Source organism: Crinia signifera, chromosome 2 (assembly GCF_055691185.1).
Source record: "Crinia signifera chromosome 2, ASM5569118v1, whole genome shotgun sequence".
Classification (NCBI taxonomy): Eukaryota; Metazoa; Chordata; class Amphibia; order Anura; family Myobatrachidae; genus Crinia; species Crinia signifera.
Genome location: NC_139218.1, coordinates 266,925,984 through 266,938,560, shown reverse-complemented (window position 1 = coordinate 266,938,560; position 12,577 = coordinate 266,925,984). Strand labels below are relative to the sequence as shown.

The 12,577-nt window shown below is 38.7% G+C and overlaps 1 protein-coding gene across 4 annotated transcripts in view; it reads left to right on the top strand.

Moving 5' to 3' along the window:
- The window catches only part of GABRB3 (gamma-aminobutyric acid type A receptor subunit beta3), a 357,556-nt gene that overhangs the window by 195,097 nt on the left and 149,882 nt on the right, over positions 1-12,577 (top strand). The window lies entirely within an intron of this gene.

Below are 12,577 nucleotides of genomic sequence, written 5' to 3'. Positions count from 1 at the left end.
AAAATATGACATGTATATATACTTATGAGATTAAACTTAGTTGAGTAGAAATAAAAGCAATCAATCCTGGCACCTTATGTTGGATGTTATAGTACAATAGTAAAACAAAGAGAAAATAAAAAATGTTCCCTTTGTGTGTGTGTTTATAGGAAGGCTAGCTGCACAGATTGTAGCTGTCTGTGGTGCTGAAACTTCCTCTTTTGAGATTGCTAAGTCATGCATGGATAAAGTACAGTGCAAATGTATTGTATGGGCAACATAAGAGAATGGTAAAAGCACTTATTATATACGAATCTACTCTCGGTACTCACATTTTCCACTCAGTACTCACATTTCCCACATGATTGGAATAAATGACCACTTAAAACATATTGTGCAGGACACTGACTTTACTGTGGAGTGCTTACTAGCTGTGATGTATCTTAGTCATTATGTAATTATATTGGAAAATACACGAACACGTTTAATTTAATTTGCCCTAATCCAATACTCATTACATGCATTTTTTTCATAAATAATATATATTCATATTAAAAGAAAGTGTGAAAGGTTAGGGAAATGTAATAGTTTTTACTAGTGGTATAGCATTTAATTATCAAGACTACTGTGACAGCTGTGCTGGTGTCTTTGCAGAGCATTTATAAAGCAATAGATACATTCATTTGCTTTGTAAAGCAATTAAAATAGATTCAATAGATATTTTTGATTGAATCTTATGATAAAAAACAAAATGCTTTTTTCTAGTTTAGATTGACAGTTCTTTGTGGATGCTGAAATATATGGCCAACTAACTTTAATGTTTATTTTATTAAGAGATTGGTGTATTATTTTGGGAATACTGCTTAATATTTATTTACAATGAGTACAACCCTTGACATTTCTTTACTGATGATTGATTATTTTTAAATACAACATGCGAATATATTTAAAATAACTTTTATTTATAAATATTATAAAGTGTTTGTATATATATATATATATATATATATATATATATATATATGTTTGTGCACCACACAGTATATATACATATATATATATATATATATATATATATATATATATATATATATATATATATATCAAACACATTCTAACTCATTCATAAGTTTACCATCTTGTTTCATCATGTTTATATCCAAATAATTTTTTTTAATTTTTAACTGTAATATGGCTGATACATGGTTTAAACCGTTAAGATTGACACATGTGCTTATAGTTGAGGTATTTATTGCTATGTGATGGAAACAATCTGCTATGTGCCCATATCCCATTGGAAAGTACTTTGGGTGCTAAAAGTATTGGGTTCAGATCTTATTCACTGATTTCTATGAGTGTGCATTTGTTCTTCTAAGTAAAGCATGGGGTGAATTTTTGGTGCGTGCATTTCCTTGACATATTTTTAATATCTATTAGTCTTGTGGTATTTTTTTATATTTTGCTGACAATACGAACTTTATGCTGCACGGTACATCCTTGCAATTGTGTGAAAAAGTTAGAGTACATTAATAATTGTCCAAAATAACTGCTGAATCCGTTATTTCATTCTGTTGAAGTTCCTAGTTTCTTTATACCGTAAGTTTCACTAACTTTTTAATTGCATATTATTTAATGCTCATTGTTGATAAAGGGGAACTATACTGTTTTATTTTATATGCATTATAGGTGCAGGTGTATAATAATGGTAAACAAGTTTGAACCTATTCACATTTTGTAGGAAAATTGGAACATAATATAGCTATACCTTTCAGTTTAGACTGCATACTTCAGAAGGCTGAATATATTCAGCCAGATCATGCCTGGAAATCCAGATGCCCCAAGTGAAAAGTGTATATTTTTTAGTATATAGAGTCTGCTACGTCAGTAATCTGGACCAGAAATGCTGTTTAAGTACAAAACAAAACTTATGATCTTCTTTTGTAGGGCAGTCCAGACTTTTGCATGTGTACATATTAGAATATGTATATATCTATGTAGTTGGAGTAAGGTTTTATGGAACTTCTGCCTTTGGCCTAGCTATATTTCATAGATGTCCGGAGAAAGTAGATATCTGCAGTGTTAATATGTTACATAGTGATACACTGTCTCATTGTTATAGTGACTGCAGTCCTTCTGTTATGTTGTGTGTTATGTTGTGTGTTATTAAACCAGGGTTGAAAATAACCTATAGAAAGAGTCAAATGACAGGGATGCCTTATAATGTAGTAATGATGATAATATTTTTAACTACACTTTTTAATATATCACATAATACCACTTTATGAACATCGATCACTTATCTGAAGTCCAACTTGGATACCAGGGAGTGAATCCTGATATTTTGGATGCAAGCTGGTTTTGAAGTTGTGATTCAGACAAGAAACTTTTTTTTTTTAAATCAACTAATTTTATTATATATACACATTATTACAGATTATTTAGTCCTTTCTCTCTCTTGAAAGAACAGTGTAGTTGTTTGAGAACAGGATGATAAACCAATCCACACATAAGAATCATTAGTAATCTAATTATCTGTTATCCTAAAAATCTTTAGCACCGTTTATTTCAGCGCCTCCTACTTTTGTGTAGTTGAGAAATATGAGCTAATGAGATAATGTTTTAATTGTGACAGATGTTCCACCTAGGCTGTATAAGCAAATTAATTTAAACAAAATCACAGCAGTAATTATTTTCACATTTTCTTTTTTTTTACTTTAATCATGCTTTAAGATTTTTGTAACATAGAATCAAATATTAGGGATTTTCTCCACTTGATTGGCTCTGAGGCCTCTATATTTAGGTGCTGCGTGAGTTCTACAACTAAATATTGGCAAGTGTCAATTAGCCACCCAAACGTTGATCCCGTGAGGAGAGAATTTTGCTCTACCTCCTGGACATGACAGCGGAAAGCAGGTAACAGATGGAGCCAGAGTTAAGGGACTCTGAAAGAATTGTTAAAATACTCATCTGTAAATTTAGAATCCTTGTAAATGAGGACAGATGGACATAGCAAACCAGCTGTATGTATTTAACGTATACAGCATTAACAGAACAACCTCTTTTTTATGTAACACGCCTAAATGAGATGACTTACAGATATATTAACACAGGAAGGAAAACATCCACATATTGTAAACACAATGCAGTCACTTTACCTGGTAAGCCTTGTCACTTCCTGTAGTAGTTATGTACTGTTTAACACTACAGTTAATTTGGAGTAATATGTCATTCTAACATCTCCTCCCAATAGTTACAAATTATTCCCAAAAGAAAATATTTCACAAAAAAGTGTTACGTTAATTTGTCTGTTGACCACTTTATACGTAGTTGACACATACCCTGTTTGTGCATGTCCATCACTGAATTCATCACAAGTTATTGTAGTCACAATGCATTTTATCAAGTCTGAATTGCAGTGTTATAATAGCCAGCTTTAGTTGAGGACAGCGCCACTATTTATTATTTTATACTGGTCCAACATATCGGGGGAAATCTACTAAGATGGGAGTTTTATTTCACATGGGATGTTGCTATGGGTAACCAATCAGATACTATCTATTATCTTCTAGAAGGTGCTAAATAAATAAGAAGTAGATTCTGATTGGTTGCCCATAGCAACATCCCATGTGAAAAGAAATCCCATCTAAATTTCCTCCATCAGATCTTAACCAAGTTGTAGTAAAAATGTTGTATTTGAGATGCAGTTTTTCATATCATCAATTGAGTTTGCTTCTACAAAACCAATTATCTTGTGGATTGCTTTAAAATGGATATACAAGTTTTTGAACTGTCTTTTTATTGAGTCAGCAACTTCTCACCTGGGGCCTTATTCTGATCGGTGCGGCCGGATCCGAATATGCGGCCAGCACTGTGCGTTCCTAAACCCCGCCTTCCATACGGATCGCCAACTCCGTCCGTACGCGGTAAGAAGCTGGCCGAACGGACTGCACGTGTATTTTTCATGGAATACGCCTCCTCCATCTCAGGGAACCTCCCCCATCATTCGATGGTCGCAGACCATCGAATGCAGGACCGAGTGGTCCACCAGCTCCCGCAACCTCAGACCACACGGACATTTTTCCGTGCAAAAGCAGGGATCTGGGCGGGCAGCTGACATCCGGCGATGTCATATGTCCGCCCCCTACACGTGCGTCACGACTGCATTACCATACGTACGCCCAGCGTTTGCATGGGAACGCCCATGAAACGCGGGGCGTATGCATATGGTAATGAGCCCAAATAGCCCTTCACGCCCCTCTCCACCCCCTGTTCGGAGAGTTCACATTTCATGCGGGATTTGGCCGTACGCCCCGCTCGCACATGCGCAGAGACGCCTCTGCACATGCGCAGACACAAAACATCGGCGGCACGAACGCACGCGGATATTACCGCACCAACCAGAATAAGGGCCCTTGTTAGAATAGTTGGCATTAAGCACAGTTGCATTATACAGGAAGTTCGTAAGGTCCCTCCACAGTGGCTGCTCTCTTTGGCTGCAGATCTTCTCTATGGCTATGGGAGGCCAAAGTGGGACAGCACTTAATGTAGATACTGTTAGTAAATTCTATTTTAGTTTATGTAAATAGAGGGTTTAAAAACAATTATGTTGTCATATTGCTTAGTACACAGTGTCTGTGGGGGGACTTGATTAGCATACTGTTACTGTGGAGAGACATTTTGAACTTCCTGTACATTACACCCTTCCAGTTCATCTCTGTCCAAGGCTTTGTCCATCTGCCAGTATATGTCTCTGTACCTTGCATTTTAAAATATTAAGGAGTATTTTTCAAACAAAATGTTGTCCACAACTTACTAATAACATGTAACAGATGTAACATGTGCAGAGCGAGTTAGATTTGGGGAGTTATTTTGTTTCTGTGCAGGGTAAATACTGGCTGCATTATTTTTTCACTGCAATTTAGACTTCAATTTAAACACACCCCATTCAAATCTAACTCTCTGCACATGTTACATCTGCCCCACCTGCAGTGCACATGGTTTTGCCCACTTTGAGAACAAATTTGTCCTGCAATGAAGTCTGAATTAGGCCCAAAATCCCTCTAAATCAAGGGATGTATATGCCTGTAGTTTATAGTTTACTGTATAGGCATGTTATTTGTTCCTTAAGAAAAAACAAACAAGACAAAGTTGTTCAAAATGCAGGCTTAGTTTAGACCATAAATCCCTTTTTGGTTTTGGACCCAAGCGTTTTCATTGGCGAATTTATAAACCCCAGCAGTTTTTCCATGTATAGATCATCATCATTCTCACTGTACGGAAAGTGTTCATGTGTAAATGCTGTGCTTGCTTTCCTTTGTTGGCTGCAATACATAAGAGAATTGTCCCATTTTATCCTGTGGCAGCAATAAAAGCTCAACATCTTTATGTGTGTTAGGTATCATTTTATAAACTGTTTATAAAGTGTTGCTTTTTGAGTTTGTGTCAAGAGACATGGAGATTGGATCAATTATGTCAGGACAAAATTGCCTCCTTTGTTGTCATTTTCTATTTTTTTATTTTCTCCATTGTTAACTGGCTAAACCAGTGGTTCCCAAACTTTTGTGAATCACGGCACCCTAGAGAATCAGAATTTTTTTCAAGGCACCCTAAGTCAAAAGTTTCTTATTGACACATTTAGAAAAAAAAAAATTAAATAACATAATTTGTGTTTATACGTCATTTCTGGGTTAAATTTTGTGGTAAGGGACAGGATTCACTTCTGTTTGTCCACATAAATTATTATTGGAAGCCACAAGCACTTGTTTTGCCTATTACTTTGACCATAAATTATTTGAGTTGGTCCTGGTCCACCAACCCAGGGCACCCCTGCAAGTGTCCTGAGGCACCCCAGGGTGCCTAGGCACACAGTTTGGGAACCACTGGGCTAAACTATTTCCAAAAGTTAATTTCTGTTTTTTATTGGGTCTAAACTTCTGTAACCTAGGACCTCCTCTGATCTGTCCTGACTTATGCAGTTCAGATTCATCTGTCATTCCTGCTTGCTGACAAGAGTTTTGTGATTTAATATCACTGCGACCTGTCTTGTTCCTCCTGTCACACATACTGACATATTCCTCAGAGGTTGCTTGTGTCATCAGTTTTGGGGAGTACTTGCCAACATTCACACTACGGCTTAGTAATAAGAATTCTGAAAGACTAGTTTTTCACTTTTCCATTGTTAGATGGTCCACATTTCTGCTCCAAAAAAGAGAAGTTGTTTAAATGTTGGTGGTAGATAAGTATTCAAGAAGTTTTCTGTGTTTAGTGCTTATTCCCAGAATATTTCAGATTGTTGAAATCAATTAGCAGATCAATATCGCTCAGAAAGGGCTTTCTGAGCGATTATTGTGGACAATATCGCCTAGTGTGTACACTCCCTGTCGTTAACGATCCCCTCACTCAACCAGCATGTCGTTTAACACGGCTCTCGCTCACCTCAGAGCTGGCATCGGCAAGTGTGTATGGGACTTTACACTTCCCCTTCATGCCAAGACTAATACAAATTATACCAGGCCCTTTTCATTTTTTTTTTTTTAAACATCAACATCCAATCATTCTCCCAATTTATAAAAACCCAAACACGTCCATCTGATCTGAAAGCTTTTATACCTTCATGATCATGTGTCTGCTGCAAGAGTACACCATTTTGTGCTGTGGTGTCCAATCACTTTTGTCTACGTAGTATACTGTATATAGTGTAGATTAAATGTTGATATTATTTGAACATGTTTATCGACACCTTTTTTCTTAATTAGCTTATTAAATTTACTTTGCTGCCATTAGGTAGAAAGTTAATATGAAACAAAATGAACGCACCATAATGACACCTCAGTGGAATACGTTGGAAGTTTAACAATAATGAGGTGTAGTAATACTGTGACAGCATAACTCATTCAGGCACTGATATGTTTGGACCTCAATCCCTGAGAAAGGAGTTCTGCATTTTCTCTCTAACAATGATACGGACAACATGAAAGGATCTCTTTTAAAATAAGAAAAAATAAACTAAACATTGTTTAATGAGCTGACATGAATTAAAAAATATCCCCTCATATGTTAACATTGTGAATGTGAACAGTCAGCATGTTTACAATGCAGATTTTTGTTCAGGAGCTGAGCATCCCTAACCCTGGCCTAACACTAATCACTGCCTAATTATAACCCTTAATCCTGTAAAAATGTCAGACATTATTCTTTTGCCAACATTCATATGGTGGTATGTACCAAGCACTAGCGGTACATTCCACCGCTCATCATCATGAGGCTTGTTGCATATGTACTGACATGTGATGAGCAATGCAAAGGGCAGCTCTCCTGGTAAGAGCTGCCCTTTCAGATCCCCGTCGCTGGCTGGACTGCCGGGTTTCTTACCTGGAAAGAGATGCTGGTGGGCAGGGGGCAACCTGGGAGGTATCCGCCTTAAATCCCTCCCAGCATTGCGGTGGAGATGAGCCCATAGGCTAACATTGTAATTGTTACAATTATGTCAACACTCCATGTTGACATATTTGTGTAACTTTTATACCTGTTTCTTCAGGGACAGATTGAAAGAGGAGAGGGCCTATGTGCAGCCGTTGTGCAGAATCCCTCCTCTGTCATTGGTCGCAGAGCTGTAGGCAAATTTTTGTCTAAATGCAGTGGGTATAAAGTCGCAGATTGAGATTAGAGCTTTCTAGCGGGATACCTGGTTATCAGTTCATTCATCAGTCTTTGCCTGTTTAGCTTTGGAGTCTCAGAATATGAGTGCTTGATGACTCGCCGACAGTCTGGATCCCAGCTGTCACAATTCCATTGCCAAATTGCTGACTGTTCCACTGCTTGACAATTGTGATCCTGGCCAACAGGGGCTATTCTCCCTCTTGGTGGAGCCACCAAACCTGCAAGGGGATTTTTTGCCCCACCCATCGGTATAGCGGCAGCTGGGATGCCAATGTCGGTATACACCATTAGTGATGTGACGAGATGCATATTGGCACAGGTAATTTTTAAAATCTGTGGCACAGCATGCAGGGATATTTGTCACAAAATAAGTGGGTACACCTTGTGCAACCACCCACTTCATAACTAAGTTTGCAGGATAGGTAAAATAATATCTGCGGTACTTGTTTCCTAGCACGGCCACAACGATTTAGATCGTTGTGGTCGTAAGATAAAAAATCGGATCGATCGCATTGCATGCGATTTGGTCGCATGCGATGCGACCGATCCGACCGACCGATTTTTCACCCGATTTTTTTTTTTTTTTCACCTGATTATTTTCAATTGCCCCCCCAAATGTTACTAAGTGGGCTAGACCCCACGATAGACGTCAACCCGAAGCGTGGCGAGCGGCGGCGGTGCGCGTCCTCCGACCTTTTCATTCCCCTACTATCCACTAGGGCGTGGAGTGAGAATAGAATAGTGTGGCGAGCGCAGCGAGCCACCGAGCCCGAAGCGTGGCGAGCGCAGCCGTATAACTTCACAGGTATACGCGTCCCCTCGCGGGGCTCGCTGCGCTCGCCACGCTTCGGGCTCGGTGGCTCGCTGCGCTCGCCACACTATTCTATTCTGACTCCACGCCCTAGTGGATAGTAGGGGAATGAAAAGGTCGGAGGACGCGCACCGCCGCCCCTCGCGGGCTCGCTGCGCTCGCCACGCTTCGGGTTGACGTCTATCGTGGGGTCATGGCGGGCACATAAAAAATGTGAAATGGGTCATATTGGCCCATTTCACCTTTTTTATCATTTTTCCCTATGTGAGATGGACTTAATCAAGTCCATCTCATCTTGTGCCATTATAATGGCACAAGACCGACAAGATCCTCCCGATTTCAATGTTAAAAGATTTTTTAACATTGAAGTCTATGGAAAAATCGGGTCAATCGGTCGGTCGCATCGCGGCCGATTTTAATTGGTCGCGACCGACCGATTGACCCGATTTCTGTCAATCAAAGGGAAAAAATTGTAAAAAATCGGCCACATCGTGAGGATCGTGTCCCTTAATTAAGAGCCACGATCACTCACGATTGTGGCCGTTCTAGGAAACAAGTACCATATCTGCAATTGCAATCCATGTGTAGAAGTTGGGGCCTAATGATGTGATTCTTTGGCATTCGCTTAATCTTGACCTTGGGGACTTATAACATAAACCATCCGGCCCTGGACTCACCATTTACCTGCATCTCCACTATAGGATAGATAATTAGGGTTGGTAGTTTATTCAGCCTTGAACATTAGATACATTGACTTACAGTATTTTTTAGCAGTGTTTGCCTTGAGGTTGTGTATGTACAGTATTTTCTTTTTTATGTTTTGTATAAAATTAGGTATTTTGTAAGTTGTGTAGAGAGGTTGAAGCAGCTGTGACTTAATTCTCTGGCTGCCATTTGGGATTGACAATTTTGGCATAATTAGAGTCACTTTTGTAATGAATTGACAAAGGCTAATTTGGTGTAAATCCTTTTGTTTGAATAATATGTTATCTGTTACGTCCAATTACTATTTGTTTCGCTATAATCTGAGCTGAAAGCTCTACTTAAGCTTTTGTTTAAATGACTCAGAAAATCTAAGCTAAGCAATAGCCATTCTAGTGAATTATGTATAGTATTTCTCATGACAATGGTGAATAGCTGTTCATTTCATTCTTCGTGGCATGTGTTGCTATTCTAGTTTTTCACTTTGTAGTTCATTATGGTTGTATGATGTATTGAACAAAAGCACATAATTGGTGGATAGTTAATGACATAATATAAACATAACCAACACACTCACAAAGATATCTCTTACAATAGTCACCTTTGTGGATGACTCAGCACTCACTTTGCTTAACCATAATAATCAGTAGACTCTTTTATAGTATATGAGCTACTGGTGTGTATTTTTCTGAGATAGTATATGAACTACAAAACCATTTACAAGCCATGTCATATATAATTACAGAGAGACACACTAGTTAATCTCTATTTGGTAGACAGAGCTTTGGTCATGTACAGTACCAGCTCTCTATTATGTAGAGCTCTCTCCAGACCAAGAAACCCTTCTACTTTTTAAGGAGCCACTTGAAGGAAAAAACGTGAATACTTATGAGCGATAAAAAAGAACTATACACGCCTGCATTACTTTAAATTGGTAACCCTCGTGGCCTATCTGGTTGCTGGGCCCAGCCATGGAAGTGTAGATACATCCGTAATATAATGACCATGCTTCCTATAGATCCACTAGGGGTGTGCAGCCCAGAGTCAGCAGCAAGGCTAGCATTGTCACTGCAGTGGGGATAGGACAATGCTATCCCTGAGCTGGTGAAGCCTAGGAAGCTGTTAGTACATCACCCCGGCCACTAATTACTGGGGGAGATTGCAGGAGACAGCCTTCCAAGCGTTACTCTGCGGGCTGTCCGTGGCGCACATCAGCTAGTAATACATATAAAAAACGTAATCCCCCCAGTTAACTAATTAAGTGCAGATATATGCACTTACCACTTGCTCATACTTCTGACCCAATATATATAAGTTTATGCAGCAATTGATGCACTACCTTTTGCTGTAACGCCACATGGTATGGAGTCATTAGGTCGACATGATCTAGGTCAACAGTCATTAGGTCAACACATGCCTTATACTGCATCTCTATTGACAAAGACACCCAAAAAACATAAAACTCGACTTTGTTCATGTCAGTGTTTTGCTTGTATTGACATTTTGACCATGTCGACCTAATGCCTGTTGGCCTTTTACATGTGTCGACCTTATGACTGTCGACCAATAGTCATCGACCTAATAACTTTCAACCTAGACAGTGTCGATCTAATGACCTATATCCCTCCTCACACATTGGCCATTATTCAGATCTGATCGCAGTACAAATTTGTTCTCAAAATGGGCAAAACCATGTGCACTGCAGGTGGGGCAGATGTAACCTGTATAGAAATAGTTAGATTTGTGTGAATTAATTTCTTTCTGTGCAGGGTAAATACTGGCTGCATTATTTTTACTCTGCAATTTAGATTTCAGTTTCAACACACCCCACCCAAATGTTAATCTCTCAGCACATGTTACATCTGCCCCACCTGCAATGCACATGGTTTTGCCTATTTTGAGAACAAATTTGTACTGCGATCACATCTGAATAAGGGCCATTGTCCACTCCTCTGCTTCTCTTTTCTAACCGGGGCTGCACAATTTCTGGTGGCAGCGCTGTATGCAGACACCTTCATAGATAATAGAGTGGTCCTATGATTACATTACTGCATGGAAGAACAGCAGTTTATTGTTCTCTAAAGATATCATCTTGGATCAGTCAATAGGCAGTCAGAGAAATGTTCCTAATCCGGAAGAATGTGGGCTGAGCTGTATGATTTTTTTTTTTTTTTTTACTCTATTGCATTTCTGATTCAGCTTTTTATTAACAGTGTGTACTGTGGCTGAAAAATCAGCAATTTGGTGTTAACAGTCTAATTAGTGGCAGATTTTGTCATTCCCAAGGAGGTCATAACAGTGATTACACTGTTGGAGTATTGGTCTTAAAAACCTTAAGCCTACTTTAATTAAATTGTAGATCTTTACTGAGCTGGTTTTTCTGCTAATGAAGGACTGCCCTTTTATACGGTTAAAATGAGTTAGAAGGGAGAATAGGACTCTTTAAATAACTGGTGATCATTACATTGCCAATAGTGATGACTCCCTCCTATAGCATAGATTTGCTATATGGTAGTGGGTATAGCTTGAAGTGCCGCCGTGTGGCTAGGCATGCTACTTCTGAGCTCTGATTGTTCTATGAAAAATAATGGATGTATAGTAGTATATTTATACAGGAAGATCCAATTAAACCTTATTCATGCTTTTCACTCTTTTTGTTCGGAAAACACAGACTAATGTCCCAATAGCAGTTTCATTATTCATCTACTCCAAGACATATGGAAGTGCTGTGAGTCCAAGATACGAGTCTGACATTCGGTTCCGCCTACGGCCTTCATGTATCCCAAACTCCTCTGTGTCAGGCAGGGAGATATAGATAACGTGATTTTGTATAGTCATTTGCACATGTCATGCTCAAAATATCTCATTGGTAAGGCATACCTCCCAAAATTGACCAATGGTAGTTCTGGAGGGGGTTGCCAGAGAGGCAACCATGCCATATCAGATGTGACCATATCTCCCATCCAAGGTGGCCATATTTCCCATCCGACTGCAAATAAGGACCAATGTATTGATGGTGGTGATGGCAAGACAGATTACCTGAAGCTACTGTGTGTATAGTCACAAATAAGGAGATGAACAATATCCATACCCTGGTAATAAACTTATGTAAATACAGTACAAAGGAAAGTATGTTTAAAATGCAGGAAAAAGTTTTACTATATGAATATATTGTAGATGACGTATGATTTATAATACATACACAATCACATACTCTCTAGAGCAAGACAGATTTCTTTATTTGCATAATGACATTATAACAAGCTCATTGTCATACAATTATGCATCACATAAGCCAGATCACTTTTACTAGAGGACTAGAGTAACTTGCGCTTGCAGTCTATAAACAAATTATATCACCCACACCACAATTATTATCTAACTGTATTGTAAAGCGCAACGGAATATGCTGCGCTATATAAAAAC